Raw genomic sequence first — 23,678 nt, 5'->3', positions numbered from 1 at the left:
TAAGATGACCATCACAAATTATTTTGACGTTAGGTTTCTTATTTTGCTCCTCCTTCTTGCTGTTAATGCAGCAAATTTATTTGATTTTGTTATTTTTATTAGAAGCAAACATCCATCTCAAATTTCCTCTGGTTTTCAATATTTGTGTCATTAAATAGCACAGTTATTTTTCTCCCATTCTTCAATTCTACTGCTTAAATGCCAGTATAATCCAAAGCCTGCCACTGGATGGAAAGAATGTTTAAGAAAAGATACAAAAACTATGGCCTTATATGAGCACTGTCGACAACTGTGAACCCTTATTGTGACTCTATCCAAATAGCTGTTCCTGGAAACATCCTTGAAACGCTGCTTGTAAATACTGCATTAGGGCTTCTAAAATATGTGAAGAAGTTTTGGGTTGTCCATGACATGAACTTTCATTCTTTATTCCTCCACTAGGGCACTATACAGATGTAACTCATTCTTTATACTTGTATTTTGAATGAGAGAGGATGTTCTTCCAAAAAGACTTAATCTGATCATTATTTGAGCAGGATGAGAGGAGAAGTGAAGAGCTGTATAAATCTTAGTGAGAAGCCTGGTCCCGAAACAGAGACCGAATTTGTTCAACTACAGAAAAAAAACTGGTAAAAGTTTGATCTGTGGAGCACCATATGTAAAACAATTTCATATACAGATTTTAATTTTGAAACTCACAAAATTTTGGTTTCTTCTCAAGTTTCAACCTGTTCTGCTGCTGCTGGGTTTTTTAATCCACAGCCTGTAAAGTCAAGTGCCAAATCTATACAGTGCCATGTCCTCAGACACCATTAGTATTTCAGCCTCCAGCACTCCTAAGGTTATATGGTTTCCTCTGCAAAAAAAATTACAGCTCCTGTAAGCAGCTACTTGTTGGTAGAGAATGTAGTTACTTAGGAGAGTCACTGTTTACCAAGAAGACAGCTGCTCAGCAAAGTTGAAGATGTTTGACCCCATCATGGAGACAATCATCAAAGAACAGAAGTTTTAAACACACTTCACAGTGTGGTAACTAATCTGTGGATACTTGAGCCAGCTTTTATAGAAAATACTGCACAAGATATGCTTTTACTCTTGTGATATAGAATACTGAACAGCATTCAATCAGTTTTTCACACTGCTAACCTACAGGGCAATGTAATGTGAAACAAACATGTTTTGTTCCAAATTCCTGATCTACGTTATCCCCAAATGCTGAAAAGAAAATCAAGGGTACCAAGAAATATTTTCCTCATTGTTAAATATTCTCTTTATACACTAACAACTATTTGCTTACTAAGGTGAGAAAACATCCCTGCTCTCCAAATAGCATTACATTTGTTCATAGGTTAGAAATTAAATAATAAATGTGGTTTAACTGTCATTTGGTTTACATAAACATAAGTACTTATGAGTGAAAAGCAGTGCACCTTTATTGTAATTATAACACTCTTAAGTGTATAATTAAAAGGAAATACAGCAATCATTCTGTTGTTTCTACACAAAAATCAATAAACATAAGAACAAAGAAAGATTTTTATAGGATCACTACATGAATTGCAGGACTCTACTTTCTTTGCAACTGATATATTTCTATGACATACTTTATTAAAATTTGTATGTGTGCTTATTTGTATTTAAAATTCTGTTCCAAAGTAACTCAAAGATTGATGCCCATGGCAGCAAGCTCCTTTAGCTTTGAAAAGATAGTACAATAAGGAGTTTGGGATTAATTTTTACCCAGTATTTGAGTACAGAGACTTTGTACATCCAAGTTACGCCCTTAATCCTAGCAGGCGTTTGGAGGAACATACACTCTTGCAACAACTCATTTGATCTGATGAATTTTATTCTCTTCAGAAAAAAATAGCCATAAATCTGTGCCACATGAAAGCTGGAAAGTGCTGCAGGGTTACCTCATAATGACAAGTAGCAATGAAACCCTGTGGTTTCATCCTAAAAACTTCTAAATTTATCTAAAGAGTAAAAGATGACAAAACACATAAAATGCTATGCTGGAATGGCACAGCATCAGGTGTGAGTTGGCAGGGACAAGACCAAAACACCAACACAGCCACAAGGGCATCATGGCAGCCTAGTAAAGCAGCTGTGATTCAGTAAGGCCTGCATACATTCCTAATAAATAATTGATTTTAAAATAATTAAACAAACACAACTGTTTCAAAAACGAGAATTATACTTTGATGAGAAAAGCAATGTGATATTACATGTTCACCTAGCTGAACTCACCGTATTTTCCTTTACCTTAAAAACCTTAAACTAAGTAAGAAAAGTCTTCCTAAATGAATACAAACTACTCCAGGCACATTCAGAAGAAATCCCCTTCATTAAATTCAGCTTCTTCACGTCTATGACAAAGCTGAAAGCCACTATAACTTTCACTGTTTTTTTGTGTAGCAGAAGTAAAACTAAATTTTGAGCCAGACAAAGATTTTTGAAGTTCAGATCTGTGATTCAGACCTATCTCCTATTACATGCTCACAAGTAAGTACCATCATATGAAGAGGAAAACAGCAAGAATTATAAAGCAATGGGAATTCCTTCATTAATCTTTGAGAGCACTGAGGCAAGAACAATTCCATCCTGCAGTGCCTCAGACTATAACAATCCCCCAGATAAATTGTCTAAACTTGTGAGATTAGTGCTGGTTGCAACATCTTCCTGTAAATAATTTCCTGGATTTCTATCTGTATTAATACTTCCAGTGAAATTAATTAAAAGAGTTAAAATTTATTAAAAGATGATATAACCAAATTAAAGACTATCAATTAATAATTAACTAATTCATCATTAGCCTGAACTAGTTGCATTTACAATATTATTTTAGTAGATTCACTTCACTTTTGAAAAAACCAATCATATTGTCAAGAAATTTCACAAAATTACTGAACAGAAGCACTCTATTATGGCAGCAGCCTCATTAATTCACTCTAGGGACAAAGAGTTTTTAATTCACTTTAACAGAACAATAATCACAGTTGAAGCATATGTGTATATAAAAATTCTTAGTAGCAAGACCTTAGCTTTGCATTTTTACCTTGGGTTCTGCCTGGTAAATGATGAAAGATGATTTGTACAAGCTGTTCACTATTGGAATAGTTAACAACCATTTTTCTTCAACTTTTATTTGCTGACATCCAATTTTAAGCACAAAAAATATGACAGTTTGCCTAAAACATGATCCTGAAAACATACACATAATTACTTGAGTCCTTGGCTATTGAAGAAGTGGTTCGTAAGCATGTGGTTTAACATTAAAGCAGACCTACAATGTTGCATAAGACCTAAACAGTGATGACTTACCTTATTTAGGCCTGAGTTTCACTTCTGCTTTGTCTTGTGGAGCAAAAGGAGCTTCAAGGGCACCTGCAACACCCATTTAACAAATTCAGTAAGCAGAGAATTAGCATGGTCCTTGAATTTTCAAATTATTTGCTGAATTATGATCTGATTATTACATTTTTCAGGAGTTCAAAGTTACATACATAATATATGGCATCAAATTCTGCTCTTACCACAGGAGCCATACAGAACAACCTTTTTTCTCTCAGACATGAGGACATGCAGTAATTTGCTAGAAGCAGCAAGACTGGGCAACAAATAGTTCTCTCTGGGCATGAGCTGGGATGAAGGGGGTCAACAGCACTAGGTTGCTTTGAGCCCACTCAGAAGTTCTTTATTTGGCAGCAGAACTGGTTTCTCCTGCCTCAAGGACGCTCTGCAGAGCAAGATCTCATGGGGAGTAGAGGGAGGCTTGGGAAGATCAGCAGTGCTCCAGGGAGCAAATAATGCTTCTGGGATATAAGAGAGAGTACCAGGGGGTAGAAAGCATCTATTGCCTTGCTCCTTTCCCTTCCCAAGGCTGACCTCTCTACTGCCATGTATGTTGTTCCTCTTTTTTGAATGAATAAAACATCTACTGCTACATCCAAGGTCTGGTTCCCACAAAGCATTTATCCTATTTCTTTCCCTCCTGTCTTCTGTGCCTCCTTATATATACAATTTCTGCTATGCCTGTCTTCCTAACTGTATGAATTAGAGAACAGATTAGGGTCTAGAAGCAGTGAAGTTTGTACCATATACCATATCTGCTCTTCTTCTACCCCTCTGTTAGATTTAAGGCAAAGGCTCTTATACTGTCACCCCTTTCTTGTTCACAGAGCAGCAGACTAGCAGCGCACCAGCAAACACAACGCTCTTAAATTGGGTAAGTACCTACCTCCTGCTACTATACTCTAAAATAGTTCTGATTCTACCTGGAGCTTGTCTTTAACATATTTTTAACAGCAGAGCTCTTCAAACAGACAAGTACTACCCACTCTGGGTGCATGTGTCAAGAGATGAATGGAACAATGGTTTCCTACATACAGATGTATTAATAATTTTTGCTTCCAAAGCAGACAAAAAAAATTATAATGGCCTCTCCCTCAAAACACCTCAGGACAGAAAGATTTCTAGAAGTTGTGTAAGTTCTTCTTTCAAATTGAACAGTTTGGCCTTCAGAGAGAATATCAGACCAGATACCTTTTCTGTAGCTATGCTTGTATGAAGATAAAACTGTCATAATTATTCCCTGCAACACTGGTGGGCTTTTATCTGCCTTTCTCTTATTCTACTGTAATCGGTTGCTGTTTGGATGCTCAGTTTTTTTCAAGAAACAAAAAAGTAGATCCAAGTTGAAAACCATATCCCTCCCTTCACCTCAGGGACTACCCTGAATGTTGGTTAGAGGAGGGTTTACTGTGCATGCTCATTATTTCTATATAATGATTACCTTCTTCTGCCAGGGCTATCTACAGCTACAGTTTAATTTAATTAGCTAATTAAACCCAGGTTGCCCCAAATCCTGCAAATCTCCTGCAAACCAGAGGTTCAGGCAGCTGAGTTACCTGATTTGACTCTGCAGTGATCATATGAGAAAGCACAGGCTTAATTAACAGTGGAATAATCATTTGGTTCTATCCATGTTCATTAACAGTCTCAGTCTGTCTGTTAGGGACATCAGGTAGCACATTTTAAGACCCACAACATTCTTGTACTTCATCAGGAAAAAAAAAGAAGTAAAAGCAAAATCCAAGAAAATCCACCCACATAGATTCTTTTTAGTATTTTCCCCAAACAGCAAACACTGTGTTAGCTGAAAGGATGAATGTATGTGCCAGAAAACTCTGCTAACATTGCAGAGAAGCAAAATGAGTCTGAAAAAAAATAGTACCAATTAACACCACTTTGTCAGTCTCTTACAGCAGGTGTGGTACTAGATGCCAACACAGCCTGAACATCACACCTGCTTAAGTCTAATTAATACCATTAAGGGATTAGTGTTTAGCTCACACACACAAATACACACAAAACATGGATCCCTGTGATGTGCTTTAACTTCAGGACTTCAGTGTAAGTTTTCAATCTCATTTTATGCACAATAAAGACTGAAAAGAATGTAGATGGGCTGGTTTCAGCACCTGAAACCGCTTTTCCTAGAAGAGATCACTTGACTTCCTGCCAGTTGCAGTGCTGCCATCAGTATGCTAAATGTACCATGTGTCTTCTTAAAATAGAAGCAGCCTCTGCAGCCCTGGCCCAGCAGGCAGCATCTCGGTTGTTCTGAGCTGATTCATCTGATCAGGTGTCAGAAGCTGAATATCAGACCTAAGCTTCTTCCCCAGCTAACTGGGATGACAGCACTGCTCATTCCCTTGGCCATAACAATGAGCAGCAGTGGAGGAAACATGATTCAGGCCACCACAACACACCAGGTCCAAAGCATGGGAATTGTCTTTATAACTGGAGATGACCAAGTCCTACTAAGGAGCAGAACAATTCCCAGGAAATACATATATATTTTTTCAGTGTCAGAAAGCCAGATTCATAGTGCACTATGTAAGAACCACTTACAACCCATTTCTTTCTCCCTTATCTCCTGGGTGATTTATAAGTCAGAATATGACAAAGCTAATGGCCAAAAAACAAAGAAAAAGCCATGCACAAGGTTCCTGCCACAGTCACGTGGGAGCACAAGCCTTGTGTTTAAAATAAGGGATAGCCTCTCTGCTGGAGAGAAGAGTAATATTCAAGAAAACTGCATTTCAGCTCATGTAATTGACCTAGTGGCAGCAGAAAGGCAAGACAAAAATATGGGTGAAAGAGAAAAAAAGCAAGGGAATCAATGGCATGTATTCTTTGACTACCTACTCTTTTGTGATTAAGAAAAATAAATAGGAATATACTGATGCCCTAATATGCAATGATTCTCAAGCTCTATTCACTCCGTTTCTCCTGGGCTTTCAGGAACTGGCTGATTTACAGAGATATGGAGACTGTTTTAGCACTAAAGGTGCAAAAAACAGCAAGATAATTGTAATTCTAGTCATTTATTGCTATTGCTTTGAATGCTCTTTAGTGTTACAATCAAGAAAAACAAGCCATAAACATCTGCATCATTTTTTTGTTGGGTTGCGGTTTTTTTAAAAATATATTTCTCCCTAAAGCTAACGGAATCCATCAGCGATAATGAAAGAGAGAATTGTAAACATCTTTCTGATAATCTTCAGTAATCTGAGACAAAGAAACAGGCAACAAAAAGGTCTTGGAAATGAAAGCAGGGAAACATCCAAGACTTTCACCAGCACAGCCCATTTGGATATTGCTTCTCTTAGACTGTTAGCCAATATTAATGAGAGCATTAAATAGCAAGGGAAAACAACAAGAAGAAATCAAGTCCCAATAAAAGCCTCAAGAAAGAAGGGCATTGATAAAATGGGTATAATAACACATTAACCCTATCATCCAAGGTAAGACTGAATGTGTAAGCCCCTCATTGCAACAGGTAAACAGACCACATTCCAACACAAAGCCCAGGCAGTCAGCAGCTTTCCCCATGGCAAATACACCAGCCAGCACAAAAATAACAGTCTTTACACACCCTGCTAGCCTTGCTCTTACTCGGAAACTCTCCATTTCTCATGTCCACATCAGCAGGTACAGGGTACTCCAGCTACATAATCTGGCTTTGATGGTGTGTACAACTGCAGGTTTTTGCCCATTACTGACATACTCTGCCACCCTTTAGAAGTGATCTCTCTTCCACTCATGAAACAGCAGATCACAAAATCTGAAAAGACTATCAAAGAAAGGACTTTGAGTTCTTATGCTGCTTATGCACATTTCCCTTTCCCAGCTAGAGCTGGCAGCAGACAGGCTTAATTCAACTCCCCTTAACTGCACTGGCAGCTCACTGAGATTCACTGACTTCAGCTGGAGCAGAACTAAGAGAACAGTGGATAATTCAAAGCTTACAATTCTTTTTCTCCCAAAATGTGTGCAATGAATCTCTTCAACCTAACTCATAGGCATACCTTGGAACTTACTGCTTTTTCTATCATGAAGGCAAGAAAGGTGTTAATGTTGATGTTTGACACCTTTTAAGATTTTCCTTCTAAAATATTTATCAGTACAATTCCATGGAGAGCTGCACATTATTGTGTAGTTCTAGGATCAACTTCTAGTAGTAGTTTGGGAAAATTACAGCTAATTAATATGAATAGTGAATTTGCTCTCATGTTCAGTCAGCTGCAAAATTCTATTCTTCATTTAACATGAAAACACTGATGATTTTTCTACCAGGGAGCAAATATAGGGCCTTTCCCAAAGAGCTTTAATGGATGAGATGAAGGAGGAATGTCCGAAATAGATAAAGGAAAAAAAAAGGGGGGGAGAGGGGGGAAGGGAAAGAAGAGAAGGAAAGCAAAGGCTTGCTATTTTTCCCAAATGCTAGTGTTTGCAGCAAGATATTGAATTCTTCTAAGACACAAATTATGAGTAATTAGGACAATTCTCATGTCCTCCTTGTGCCTATATAGCACTTGTGAAAAAAAGATATATTTCTGTGACAGAACACAGAGTTCCTGTGCTTCACCAGAATAAATAAGAAAGAAAACAAAATACACCAATGCTCTTTGGAGACTGTGTCTCTCTTGTATGAATTCTAGTTACCTAATCAGCTCATTTTAAGGCAAATGACTTCAGGTAGCAACCCCACATGGAAAAAATAATCCCCAAGCATGGGAATGCACAACAGAAATTCAAAACTAGTAGCTGGACATTCACTTGAATACTGCATTAATAAAATCTTGCTAAGATAGATAAGATTATCAATCATAACATTGTTAATAACATTGCTTTGGTCAAACCCTAGGTTTCCTATTCATTATTTTCTAGATAAATCTGCTGTTGATTTTCATAAAAGGTGACTACATGGAGAAACCCTTTGGGTTTCCTTTCTTCAGCTATTATGTGTAGCTTTCAAATTAACACACATGCCTTTTCTTAAATCATTTTATCACTTGTATGTAAAGAAAACAAATATTTTGAGACAAGATCTACTGATTCTCCCAAGGAACAAATGCATTTCACAGCTCTGACTTTAGGTCCATGTTTGAAGTACAACACACTGTGCAATAATTTTGAACAACAAACAGAGCAACCGAGGAACAATAGACACAGAATAAGCTTGTTCTAACTCAGGTAACCCCATAAAGGGATGTTGCAGCCTAAATTGCAGAACAAGCACTGCCAGCCTCATATAGCTCCCCAAAGCCCTAGGCTATCCACTACCACTCATTGGTGAGGAAATCCAAAGTATCTGGCTTTGGGATAGCTCAGGGAGGCCTTGAGTGCATTTTCTCTTTGTACCTCCCATTTCAGAACAGCAAAGCCCCCATGCTGGAGATCTCCTGGAGCAAAACCTGAACAGATCCACACTGGAGCTGGCTGCAGCTTGTGGCTCCACAGGGCTAAAATGCATTGCTTTGCTTAATCCTCACTGCACAGATGCATTCCAGCACCAACAGTGCTGTTGCAGACATTAAGAGTTTTGATAATCTAACTAGAAAATGCTTATTGTCAGCTGTGGTGCCAGAACACTGAGGGAGTGAAGCAGAGGGAGAATAACTAATTTAAAATTCTGACTCCAACTTCAGTTCTGGATTGCTCCTCTCCTTTTCTTCTTTGTTTGCATTACCAAGACATAATAAGATTTTTGTGTGTGTTTCTAGTTTTTGCTCAACCACACTTTTGAGAGAAAAGAAAAAAAACTATTCTTCACCTACAAAATTCACTGGCTGATGAGAAGGATGCTAATGCTATCCTATGGCCTATTGAGAAGATGAACAGCAGGATTCACTTCACCCACACACACATGCAGTAAAGATTCTTCTCCCATTTTTTCTTTATTACCAACCAGTGACAAGCCCACATTTCCCTCTCTAGGTCAATTGGGGTGGCTTAGGACCTTTGACTCAACAAAAAGTAGTTGAAAATCCCGTCTGGCTTTTCTCAAGCTTTCAGAAATTATATTAAAATGTCTTTCTGCTTTTGCTCCTCTATAAATTTGTAAAGTCAGTGTTACATCATTTTCCCCACTTTCATCAAAGAAATAGGAATGCAGATATCTTTCTTCTTTTTGTGGACTTGACCCTTTGGAAAAGAGAGTTATTTACACCATAGTATTCTAAAATTATGAAAGTTTCCTATCTCATGCCTCTTGTAGAGAACGTGAGGTGTTCTTATCTAATACAAATACAAAATCTGCAGTTTGGGTATTTCCATGTCTTAACATGCTGATAACAAGAAATTGTGATTTTTTTTCATCTTGCCCCAGAAAAAATTGTACTCCTATTGTAGCAAGTAAATGGAGTTTTTGTTTGGGGTTTTTTTTTAGCTATATAACCATGCCTGTATGTTGTGTTGACTCAAAAGGAATACATGAACAGAAATAATACTTTGTGTATTTCAGTTGTTTGTGGTCATACAAATAGAATTTAATAAAGGTCATGACTTGCAAAAAGCATCTTATCACTAGTTTAATGAACTATATAGGATCCTAGGCTAGTGTTATTCTGCTTTTCCATTATAACCAAAGAGAAACAAAAATGCATACTTTAAAACCCATTAATGTTTGTCTCTCAAGCACATACATGCACACATCCTGAGACCAGAACCAAAAAACTCCTCTGCTGATTCCAACCTTGTCATGTTCTATGAAATCTTACTTTAGTTGTTATTTTTGTAGACTATCTCTGCACCCATGTAGCATTTTTCTATAGATATCATGGATTTCTGTGGCAAAATATCACAGACACTTCCCTGACAAGAGCTGGTTTTCAAACAAATATCTATTTCAGAATGGGAATATGGCAAAAAGAAATTTTCCCCCTTTTGCTTCATGGCATGTTTCATTCTGAAACCCTAATCTATTTTCCACGGTAGCAACATCACTGAACTTGAGTTTTGTTCTTGTCCATATGACTGGGAGGGAGATAATGAAAACAAAGCCCAAAAACAAACATCCACCACCACAAAAAAAAAAAAAAAAAAAAAAAAAACAACCAACAACCCACAAACAAAAAACCACCAAAACTCTGCATTAAACCTAAACTAGTAGGGTTTCCAGGCAACTCAGAATTTTGTTTTTCACCTTTACCACAGGCTTTTACTTCAAAAAGGAGCAAACTGTTTTTAAGTGTGGCATCAAAGCAGAGACAAGTCCTGAGATGACAGGTAATAGTCATTCCAGGGGAGACCTTTATAACACAACATAGTGTCTATGACCTAAAAATGTGATTTAACAGAAATAATACCCTTTCTTTAGTAAAAAACTGCCAAAATTGACTTTCCACAAAAGAATTCAGAAAGCACAGCCTCTTAATTGAGAGTCATTAGCAGTACACTAAGCCATTAATTTGAGGAACTTTTCTCTTTGTTTCTCCTGTTAGTGGAACAAGCACCCAGAATATTTCCAAAAGTTTTCCTACTAATTTCTCAGCAGTCTGAAGGGCCGCCGTGTGCAAACTGTGGAAGCCTCAACACAGAGCAGATTAGCTGTGCTGATATGGAGGAGCAGGCTCTGTACATGGATACTGCAACAGGAAAAAACCCAAACCTATTTCTATTTCCTTCAGCAAATACTTTATTGCATCTTTTTCCAAATAGCTTATTTAATAACCAGATTCACACAGTTAGAGTTTTCCAATACTTCATGGAAAAATAAACCCTAAAAATATTTGGGTTTCTTTCTGGCTCACTTTGGTATGTTGTTTTTGAAGTGCATTTCTGAGCACTGTAGTAGAACCTTTTCTTAAGATGTATGGCTGGCTGGTCAGCCAGGGACAGTGCTTTGCATTGCCTGTCTAGCTATATCCACTAAGATCTATCCAGTGAGAAGGATTTTCTTACATAAGCTAGTCTTTCCAGAACTAAAGGTGTATATGAAATAGTTCCTCCATTCTCAAAAGCAAGGATTAGAACTTCACATTCTTGCATGAAATTGACCAACAACTTGGAAACTAACCCACCTTGTCATGGAAAAGATCACAGGGCAGAAATTACCTGTATCATGTAAGTGGGACATGTGAAATTAAGCTTTACAGGTAAAGGAAAAAAAAACCCAAACCACAAACTAATCATTACAGGTTCATGTCAGAGATAAGGATTACCTAAATGTGTGTATAATTCCTGCCTCTTTAGTAAATACAGATCATGTACATACTCACTCCAATACACGAGGATCACAGAATCATTTCCACACCACATACATTGTCAAACAACGCTATTTGATTTCATCCAGGGAACTGGAGAGTCTGCTTTAAAAATACCTTAAATGATAAAGACTGCCAAAATCAGTAGTCTTTTTGGAGTTACTAAAAAAAAAAAAAAAACAACAAAACCAAACCAAACCAAACAAACAAACAAACCCCCCCCCCCCAAAAAAAAAACCAAAACCCACATGCAAGAAAGCTAAATAAATGCATTAAGACTTTATTCTCCCTTTCACCTACATAATATGCACTGTCACTTTGCAATGAATAGATAAAAAGGATTAAAACCACATCTGTTTTCCCCACAGACTAAGAAGATTGCTGAAAGGCAAAGTAGAATCTGGCTTCCCTACATGTCAGCTCTCCATACAATGCATGCAAAACATCCCTGTAGCAACAGGACAACTGTGATGAAAGCTGAATGCCAACCTTCCATCTGAAAACAAATCTTACTGGGAAATTAGCTGTAAGGGACACCACAGTTACTATGACTGTCTTTGTTTATCACATGTCACTCTATTAATTTGTTACACAATCACTACACTACTGAAGCATAATTTAAAAGTACGTGTTTGTTTATTTGCAAAAGCAAGAAATACAAGTATTAAAATATTTTTGGTTTTTAAGATGTTTGATAGTTTGGAAGATAGCACCCAACAGCACTTGGTATTTAAAGAAGAGCCTTTCAAACCATGGTGACATCTTGCATTTATTAGTATTTATTAGTATGTACAGGGCAAGGTCAGCACAGACAGCAATGCTTCATGTTTCCAAATACCAGCCCACATACAGGTATAAGAAAATCGCCTTAAAATATCTATCAGGAACATACAGCTTCTTAACCCCTCCAGCAGAACCAGACTGATGTCTGCTGAGCTGCAGTCCTTCAGCATAAAAATGTCATAGCTGGAGATATTTACATCCTGTCTGGCATCAAGACTGGGAGCCTTGTGGAGGAGCTGAGGGTTTGCACCATCTCAGCATCAGCCCATGAGCTCCCTGACCATCACGATGGGTACTTAGTGACAGTGAGAGTTCTAGAAGAACTACTGGCTTTTTCCTTGATGTCAGCTAAAAATTTACCAGGATATTATTGCAAACATGGTAAGATCCTTGTTCTGCAAACAGTTTCTCTGATCCTTAACAGCATTTGCTCAAAAACTTCTCCAGCTTAACACAGAAATGCTCTTAGGTCTGTAAGCCAGGCAAGAGTGACCATGAGCTGTGCCGTTAAGAGAATGATAACAGCATTTGATGTCAGGCATTCTTTTCTAGTCTAATACTATTCCATTTCATGCTTTTTGAGCTTGATACACGGTGTTTCTTATTTGTGAAATTGATTGCATTATTCCTCTGGAAACATTCAAAATATGTCAAAGCTGCAGCACAACTTACTGAGAAGAAATACAGTGAAACAGTCTGGCATTTTATACACAAATGACAGGTAACTTTGAATTTAACCATGCACTTGTTAAACAAATATGAAAAATTGCCTTTATCATTTATTCTTGGCCCTTTAATTTTGCTCTAAATTTGTCATTGCTAGGTATAAGAACATGCAGCAAATCTTGCTTTTCCCATTGTCAACTTAGACAATAGAAGAAATTTGGGCATTTTAAATCAAATTGAAATTTTCTCTTTTTTTTTAAGAGAGAAAGCCTCTAGATTCAGCTCTGACCATACACCAATTTCATGTTGAATAAAGACAAAAAACCCCTACAAACTTAAATTATCACCAACACTCAACAATTTTTCTTCTCTGAAGAATAAGATTTACACCTAAATTTGTGGGGACTGGGACAGTGGTTGGATTGGGGGTTTTGGCATGTTTTTCAGAAGCCAAAGTACAAAAGGAAGCCACAGACTGAGGAAGGTGGGTGAGGGCTGTGAAATAGTCTGTCCATGGGATGCTTCTGTATGACAGCCAAAAGCCATAGGGCTATTTTCTGGTTTCCATAATGGTTTCCACTCCTGCCTTTCACTTGTAAAACTGACCGCACAAATGGGGCCACTCCACATTGGACTTTTTGTAAGTATTTGGGATATTAAAGAAGCAGTTCTGTGAGGGTACTGTGCCATCACAGAGACCAAGGATCTCTCCTGAGCTCCATCTGACACAGTGCCCTTTGGGAAGCCAAGAGCTTGCAAAGCCTCTTCCAGTGTAACCCACCACACACATCAGTCTTAGACAAAAAGCAAAAAACCCTGCCTCTTTCAGCTAACACATCAATTTAGAGGCAGCAGCTTCCATTAATGTTGTCAGGAAGTATCAAAAGGAATGAAGGCACCAGAATAGATCAAACATCCAGCTATGCCTTGCTGAGAGCTATATATACATGCCAGAAAGGGGTATGGCTGGTCAGAAGAGCAACAGAAGGAAACACAGGGTGGGTCAGGACACAAGCAAGGCTTTTTAGCAGGTGGTCTAAAGACTTCAATGAGCACCTGAGCCTGAATACACCTTTGGCAGCCCTCAGAAAGAATCAGTTCCTCCTAACCCTGCCAAAATAGGAAAAATAATAAAACTGAGTAAATGAATTGGAACTATTAATAGGGTTTTAATTTTTTTATTTTGACCTTGTATAAGGCATAAGCCAGGAGCTACAGCTTCTACCTCTCACACTGTTCTTCCTTCCCCCCCACACACTACTTTTGAAAGCACAGCACAGATGCTTTCCCAGCAGTCTCTTGTTCTGCTGCCAATTCCTTTGTCTTGCTTGCACTGTCACCAACTGTACTCTTCTGGGGGTAGCTTTTCCTGTTCCTAACAAGATGTATTTCACAAATCACAAATTAAAGCACTGCAACAGGTCTCCTGACATGAACAGAAAAATTGTGCTTGCTAGAGCATGAGCAGAAAGGAGGAAGAGATTCATTGCCACCAGACATATACAACTGGAAACAGGACAACTGCTAAAATAAATTTTAAAACCCAGTTATCTGGGAGCTCTAGAAGAAATGTCATAGAGTTTGCCTTAATATAGTAGTGAAGACAATGGTCATGGCATACATGCTACTTCACGTCTCTGCAATCTAGATGAATCGCCAAGATGGCTATGGGATGCATAATTACTTTGAGTCACATTGTTCTCAAAATATTTTGCCACATTTCATAAAAACATGGTGAAATATTTAAAACACTCCAGACTCCTGTTAAATGGGAGTTACTCTTCCTTAAGTCCTTAAGTTATTTCTACAAAATGGGAAGTTTAATATCTTTAATATCAACAGCAAATTAGTCTCTAGCTAAAATATTTTAAAGCTAGTCAGTTTATTGAATGTAAATCTAAATTAGCTACTTTGTTCATATCAATTCAAGGAAAAGAATAATCTGTTATGTGTGTTTTGGGATCTATGTTAATTCTCCGAAGCATATTGTGAAAGTTATCCCAGATTCCTTATTAGCAAATTTAAATAAAGCAGCATTACTTATCCTGTGAAGATACTTTTCCATCTGCACGTTCTATGATGCTACTTTCTATATTACAGGTTTCCCATTCATATTTATATATGTAGTATAACACTTCAAGACCAAAACCAAAAGAAAACCCAAACAAAACCATTCAATTCACTAAAATTCCTCTTAGGTCATGAGATAATTAAAAATAAGAGAATGAGCAAAGACAAACACTGCTAGATCCACAATAATGTTATTAGGTTAAGGACATGACAATTAACAATCCATTGTCTGTGATTTTATGGTCTACAATAGTTTATTGTTGTTAGAGAAGTAATTGAAGGAGCTCTGCTCATATAATTGCACACAGGGATGCAATGGTATAGATGAGCATTTGTTTACTTCCTGAGATAAGTCACCCTAAGTACACTCAGGGTTCCAAGAGCTGTTGTGGGCTCAGCCACGAACCAAAACCAACAAGCACTATGCACACACTAACTTCTTTAGGCTCCCTGCAATTACCAGAGCCAAGAATTGGCTCTTTGTGGGCACTAAATAAAGTTACTCTTTATGGCACTAAATCTCCTTGAATAAAATTTTGTGCAGATGACATCTGTTCCTTTTACATTCAGCAATACAGATTATTTTGCTCTCAATATATCTCAATACTAAGAACTTTAGGTTACAGACACATTCTATGCACTTCCTTGTGCAATGCCCTGAATATCATTGGTTGTGCTAAAGCACAGAAATATTTCTAGAACTATTATTTGGCTTAAATCGTAAGACACAGGCACTCTTAAAGCTGGAATTCTTAAACCTCTCTCCTGTCTCCCTAATCTTTGAAAGCATAATTTTCCTGAGAGCTCCTGATGCTCTGACAGTCCCCATTTCGGTGTTAGCAGAAGCAAAGGTCTTGCTCCTGGGTTTGACCATGGGTTAGATGGTTCTGTTCCACTGCTGATACTCTGTTGACAGCTGAGATACGAGATTTCACCTCATTTTTACTCCTCGGTGTATTGTAAGCAACACACTGGCACTATTGATTTAATACAGGCACCCTGGCCTTTATAGGTGACATTTCATCAGTTATATCATTAGGTAGCTTCATCTTTATTACAAACACAGATGAAGTTATCTAGTCATTAAAAACTGAACAGCACTGTCTCTCCAGCTGTCTTCTAATTTGCTTTTCTACTTTGTTTCTACATGTGCATGTGACAATGTATATTTTCATTATTTTAAAATTTAAATATCCAGAAGGAAGAGGTCTGCTACATATTTGAGTTAAATAAAATCCACTTCTTGCTAGATTCTTTTTTCCTTTAATATTATTTCAGACAAATCTGGTAACAGTACATTTAATCAAACCCAGAGGTACCTCACAAAGCTCACACTGCAGGTTTCTGGGTTTGTTGGTTTTGTTTGTTTTCAGTTTTGGTTGTTTTTCCTTTGTTTGGTTTTGGGGTTTGGTTTTTTTCTTCTTTTTGGAAATTTTCCCTTGCATCCACCTTATCTGATGTGTACACTGTCTCCAACTCCATTTTGAGTTCTCTTGATGACAATGCAAGAGACTCCAGTGGTACTACATAAATTTATGTCAAGCTTAACTGAATGGTAGGAGTGAAGAGTATTCCCTAAAATTAGACTGACTGTTTCCATGGAAACAAGAGAGCACAAACAGATTTGTAATAACTTGACTTTATATAAAGTCAAAAGGAAGGGCATTTTTATATGTTTTGTTGACAAAAGGACAGAAGCTAGTAGTTTATTATTTATGGGATTTCACCTTTAGGCATATTTCTGAACCTTATTTTGTTCAGAAGAAATGAGTTGCTGGTTGTGAGGTTGGGGAGGCTCACACTGATACAAAAGGTATAGGGTATGACTGTTAATGAATAATATGCTCTCCCAAATAACACAGATGAGAGCTTGAACATAGAAATACAGCATGAAGACATTAAGGCTAATGTTCAGATGAAATTTAACATTCATCTTCAGAAAAAAAAAAAAAAAAAGAAAAAAAAAAAAAAAAGGGAGAAGGATCCCTGTTTCCAGGTTGCTAGCACTGGAAATTAACCTCAACCCAGACATTATCACAGTGATGCAATATCTTTTCTCTGTTAAAGAGGAAAACAAAAGAAAAATGAGTACACCCCCCAACATAGGGGGCAGGGGGAAATTGTTAAGGAAAAAGTTTGGGAGTGATTTGCTAAACTACAATATCTAATTTTGTGAAATCACTCTAGTCCTCTGCCTCAACAAGATGAACATTCTTTACTGAGATCCTCCTGGAACTACCACCCCAGGATTTGATATCGTGCTCCAGAAACAGAGAACTGCTAATGGTGCAGGATACCCTCTCTTCCTACTGGAAAAGCCCTCTGTTTCTACAGCTGAGGATTAGTCCTTCACTGTAGCCCACTAAGGGCTTCAGTTCTACACAGAGAACTTCCCATTGTCCTCTCACATTGTCTGATCACTCACTTGTGTGTCACATGCAAGTTTTAATAGTTATTTTAGCAGTTCTAATAACTACTTTAAAAATAACAATGTCAAATGTTACAGCCTGCACACACCAACAAAGCAGCTCCCTGAAAATTTTCCAAGTTTTAATCCCTTCTCTATGTACTGGGTGAGCTTTCTATCATTCTCATTTCATGGTCAAAATTCTGACCATCAGCAGCTCATATTTTCTGTGAAAATAATTATATCAACAGTATTGCCTGCATCAGTTCAACTCATAACCCAGACAGAAGAGACAGATCCTTTCAAAATAATGATCTTCTGGTTGTTTAGAAATACACTTATTTCTTCTTTTACTATAACCTTCTTTTAATACTTTATTATTGACTCTTATAACAACTATTCAAAAACTATACAAGGAATCAATAACTGATTGTTCCTTTCTACCCTCAGTCACCACACAAACACATAGCTTAAGCTTCCTTCACTTTTAGGCAATTCTTACAGTTTTCTGAAAAGAGCTAAACAGATCAATAGTCAGTAACCTGCACAGCTCCTCAGGAAGCCCTCTTAAAACTTTTTGATGTGAGTTTGTTAGTGAACTCGAGCTCATTGTATGACATGAATTCTGGTAGTTGTAGTATCTATACTGATGACATATCTCCTTTTTTTTAGCCCCAGATAAGGAAGGGGGGAAAAAAAAAAATCAATACACCTTCCTTTAGAACAGGCTGAAAGGAGATGCAATCTGGGACAACAGGGATTTTCCTGCTTCAAGTAATATGCTGTACTTTGTCAAAGGGGCTGGGAATTATGCCCGTTAGGGTACATCTTTAGCTCTAGGACTGGACACCAGCATGGAAACAGACTGATGGGAAGCACCAGCATCAAGAACTTCTCATGGATTTGCTCTCAATCCCACTGTACTTGGATTTGCCAACAAGTGAACAAGTGAGACTCTCCTGATTGGGCAGCTATTAAAATACACTTTAAAATTCCAGAGGAGCCCCAGATTGAAGACATTAGTCTTACTCCACAAAGCAAAGTGGCCAGAACTTGATTATAGTATTGGAAGGATATAACAAAAGACAAACCATAAAAAGAATAAAGCATAATCCCCCCCCCTCCCCAAATCTATTAAATCCTCATTTTTCCAGCAGGATGACTGTAAAACTTGTTCATAATTTCTTAGCCACTCATAGACTACATAATGGAAAAATGTTTTCTGCACATTTTTCTTTTATCAGGATTTACTTTATGTAGTCAATTCTCTGTAGAAGATACACATAACAACACTACACAAGTCTGGCTGCCCTTTGAGGAGTGTAGCTGTCTTCTAATTTTATACGTCCAGCCTATTACACACCAGAGTACATCTGTTCATGAAGAAGTCGAGAAAGCTGAGCAACAACTTGATTTCTATTTAATCTCAAATGTTACTTCAGCTCAAATTACTTAAGAATACTCTTATTTTGCTTTGAAAATTATCTCAACGACAAGTACTTCACTAATGAAGATCAAGAATTTAGGTTAAAAAAAGAAAAGAGAGAGAGAACAACCAATTAAACAGGATATAATATCATATAGTCATAATTACAGTATATTGCTCTTCACATCTTCAGAGTACTTAACCAACACAAATTTTCGCAAAAGTCCTGCCTGATATTAATATATCATTAAGGTAATTTATAGAATTCAGAAGCAGAGGAATCCAGGTATTTTTGAAGATCATACAAAAGAGCAGCAGAGCCAGTATCAGGACAAACATATTCTTGCAGACTTGCCAAACCAATTTAATAGAAGTGGCTCTCAGTTCTTGTGCTCAGAGGCCTGGCACTACAAGCCTGACACTTATTTGCTTCTGTCCTGGACCATGCTCTGGATCTGGACTCTTCTGCCTTTCATGTCAAAGAGGATTTAGTAGCATTTAGTGATCTGCCATGCACATATAGTCTGGAGCCAGTGATACAATAAATAGATCCCATGTTTGAAGGGACAATATACAGAGAAAAGTAGAAGTAGTCATAGGTCACATGCACAGTGATAAACTAGAGTGGAGCAACTGATACAAGACAAGTGGACAAAAACACTCCCCGGGAACCTTTTCTAATTCCAACCTTTTTTCAGAACACTGAAAGCTACTACTTGAATTTTGAAGGAGGATATCTGAATACAGAAAGACAGATATATTCAGGAGCAGAATGTATTATTCAAAAAATTATTCTGGTTACTAACAAGGCATTAAATATTTCTTTTTTTTGGATGTACACACAGACACACACACACGTGTTACTCCCACCATACAACACAAGTCTTGTGTCTTCCTCTGACACAAGCACAAGAGGCCATGCCTTTTCCCTATCTTCCCACTGCATTTCATTGCTTCTGCCTTTTCCACCTAGATGAAAAAACTTGTTCCAACAATACATTTTCATGTTACATGGAACAGGTTTCCCAGGACACATTTAGAATCAAAGTAGTTTTATAAGAAAGAACATAAGATGAAAAGGAGCAACTTTTGCAACAGCCAGTACACTACATTAGCTAGGTTTAGTTTTAGTTATTTTTCAAGGCATAAATATTGAATGTTCCATCACATTAAAAATGGCCTGATCAATCCAATGGACTTTATCACAGAAGAATTCTCCAGACATATACTACTTTAATATTGAGTGCTGAAAGTAAGCACAGCATGGGGAAGAACAGTGTTAGAGAGATTGAATGAGGGGAGCTGTGTACTGGTAAACAGAAGAAACCACTCAAAATGACATTTTTAGTTCTAAAAAAAGCAGTCAGGGATATAAGAAAACTACTGGGATTTCTATCTGTATGGGCCTGTGGTGCTTTATATGCCTTCCATATAATTTATATTGTTCCCACAGAAGTCAGTAGGCTTCATGTAGAAAAGCCAAATACAGAATCCTAGGCAGATAGGTTGGTACATACCTGTCAAAATAAACTGAAATATTGCGGCTATTTAAGATGGCTATAGAAGTTGTTTTAACTTGACTAAGTTAAATATTGTTAATTTTTTAGTTTGGTTTGTGGAGGGGTTTTTTGGATTTGGTTTGTTTTATTGTGGGTTTTTTTGCTTGGTTAGTTTTGGTTTGGTTTTGGGTTTTTTGAGTAAAATTCTTAGTCTGCTTAATGATTTATTTATTCTTAACTGGAGGAGATAAGTTACTTCATAAATTGATCCAAAAGCATATTGCCAGCTGCTGGTACCGATACAAGTATTTGTATAGTAGCTTTTCCTTATAAGGTTTCATCTCCTGTAACATCTCCATTTTAAGTCATTAAACTTCACACCTTTATAAACACAACCTATATATTTAATTCCTTTATGTACTTTCACATAGAATATCCACATATACCAACAAACTAATGTCTTTTGAATGAGCACCACTAAGGCATACTTTTTGTTAGAATTGGGATTTTTAACTCTCCCACTGTAACTGGCTGGGTATTTTATGGTTTTTCAATGCTATTTTAATTGACAAGGATAATATTCAGTGATATGGAACAGGAAAGGAACCAAAAAGAAAAAAATTTGTGAAACTGAACCTGTGAAAAGAGAGAATTAAGCACAGTACTAATGTAAGAGTGAGAATACTGAAATGCAAAGCAGATGCCCATTCTTCTTCCACTGCAACTTTTAAGAGTAAACAAAATAGTTTTAGAAGTGGTTTACTGAGGTGGTCTTCAGAAAAAGCCACAGGTGAAGATGCAATATTTCACTTCATTTTCCAGATCTTTCACAATTCACAGGATGTGGCCTTGAACATATTTTTTTTTTATGTATATTAAAAACTAATCTAACATCATAGCAAAATTGCAATACTGCCTGTAATATGCCTTTATATGCCTTCCTCTTAATATCTTCTCTGTAACTTTTCAAACAACACACAGTCCCATGGGAGGTTAAACGCTCTTCCATGACCATCCTTCATGCTGCTACAAGACTAATAATATCACAAAGCATTTTCTAAGCTCAAACAACACACTGTAAGAAATATGACATAAGGAAACACATACCTGTTAGCACCATATTAAAAAAATTCTAAAGTACACATAAGATTTTCATATCTGTTAGTTAACAGAATTTTTCATAGCTAAAAATAACAGAGGAAAAGTAAAAGGGAAAGTGTGACACTATATAAATACAACTAGAAGATGGGGATTGTAATTATCTGTAACAAATCATTAATAGGCTTTGAATTCAGAGTTAGGCCATGAAATCTCAGATGCCCTAGCTTTTTTCTTGTCAGCCTGCTGGCACAGACTCTTACATCAAGAGCTGTGCAGTACAGAGCTTCCAACCATCCCTCCCAATTCAGGGCACCAGCAGAGCAGGATCAAGCAGCACTGGAATTAGAAATGATGCAGGGGTGCTCTTTTACAAATGGAGATGTGAATTTGCCATTCCATTGTGTGGTTTGTAGTGAGGCATTGTAACAATGCGACAGAACTCTGCAGAAGGGTAGTTCTGCTTCAAAGCATTTTAAGGGAAGAGAAGTGGATAGTGTTGATGCTGTACAACTGTAGGCATGTTTTTCCACAAGTAAGCTGTATACACAAATACAAGTATGCAGCAAGTAGTCAAAAGATCTTAGGCTTCATTTCAGCGAGAGGGAAAGGCAGAAGAAAACACAGTTACAATAGAGATACAATCTCACAACCAGCACTGACCTTGCCATTAATGCACCCAATTACAGCAGATTTCTCTAACAGCTCAGGCCTTCCACATCTTGCAGAATATCAGCCTTTCCACCTACAGATTCTGACAATGTAATAAAATGAAAGGATGAGTGAGAGTCTCAAATTAGTAGGAAAGTTTCTTCTGCAGGTGTCCTTACTAAAATTTCCTGCAAAACCAGACCTCTACTTAGCAAACTTTTGGCATTTGTTTTTCATTTGGACAAAAAACAAAAGGCTCCTCCACAGCACTCAAACTTCAGCACTCAGATACAGTACAGAAAATGCTCTTGATTTCTGAGTACCAAGTAAAAACTATAAATATAGAGTAATATAGAAACTATTCAGGAATGGGGAAGAGGGGTGAGTGGGTAGGAATTACATGCTAGAATTTAAAAGATCCTTTTGATAAAAGCTTTGCCAAAACAGACCCCGCTGACATTGAAAGATCTGTTTCTATGAACTTGTAATTACTTGGGGGAAAGTGTGCTGGAAAATCCACAGAGCCATACCTGACCTGCAGAAACCCTTTAACACCACCTAAGTACAGTGAAGAAGGAACAAATAAGCCAGGAAAATGGTTATCTCCACCTTTCTTACATGCAAGAGAAACTGCATCATTTACCAGCTGTTTGTGCTGTTTACAGCTCAGGCAAAGCAACATAAGAAAATTAATTATGCCAGCACCAGAGACTCATTCCCAGCGTTCATTTGCTGTGCACATTTTCCTTTACACTTCACAAGAAGCCCAGGAAAAACTGAAAAAGGATTGGCAAAAGAAATCCTACAACCTTGCTGCAGGTAAGAATGCAGAGCAATCAGACACTGCCAAACTTCTTCCCTCCACCTCTTACTATCTGTTCTCCTACTGTGAGTCACAGCCATCACTCCCTGGAAATGACCATGTGCCCTCAAAACTGACTCAACTCAGTCAGGGTAAAGCAGCTGTGATCTCACATGCAGAAGCCCCCAGGCTCTTGTTCCTCTGTGCTGTATTTCACCCCAAAACACCTTTCTGGTCTGGGCCTGCTTGCAGCATTGCTGTGATTTGCAGAACATCTTGCAAAAAAACCACCGTCTCTTCAGCTTGGCTTGTCCCAAGGGGCTTGAGCAGAGTCTCTGCAATTGAATTAATCCCATCCCCTGGCACAAGTCCCAATGAACTCAGAAGGAATAGAGGAAGACTACAGAGGTCAACATAGTATTTCTGCATGTTCAGGTTTAAAGCCACGCTATGGACCTCAGCTAAACTATTCACATGCTGGAAGTGAAAAGGAGATCTAAAGGTTTCCTACAGCTAAAATACAGGTCCCCAGAGCTTTACAAGCATTAAGCAACAAACAAATAAGCACAGTCCAAATCCTCTAGAACATCAAGGTGTTGAAAATATGCAGTTTGCTGTTTTATCATTTTTAATTCAAGGACAGAAGCTTTTAAGTGTCCATATACTCATCCCAGAGCAGGAATTCCTTCATTTCCTCTTTTGCTAATTACTGTAGAGCAGT

General features: G+C 37.5%; 1 protein-coding gene across 2 annotated transcripts in view; it reads right to left on the bottom strand.

The window, feature by feature from the left end:
* Window positions 1-23,678, bottom strand: part of DAW1 (dynein assembly factor with WD repeats 1) — a 156,790-nt gene that overhangs the window by 5,436 nt on the left and 127,676 nt on the right. For both annotated transcript variants that reach the window (XR_011152855.1, XR_011152856.1), the window contains exon 15: window positions 3,325-3,387. The gene's annotated coding sequence lies outside the window, so the exon portion shown is untranslated. The remainder of the gene's footprint in view (window positions 1-3,324; window positions 3,388-23,678) is intronic.

Source organism: Aphelocoma coerulescens, chromosome 9 (assembly GCF_041296385.1).
Source record: "Aphelocoma coerulescens isolate FSJ_1873_10779 chromosome 9, UR_Acoe_1.0, whole genome shotgun sequence".
NCBI classification, from domain to species: Eukaryota; Metazoa; Chordata; class Aves; order Passeriformes; family Corvidae; genus Aphelocoma; species Aphelocoma coerulescens.
Note: the sequence above shows the minus strand (reverse complement) of the source record. Positions and strands in the feature narration are given on the sequence as shown.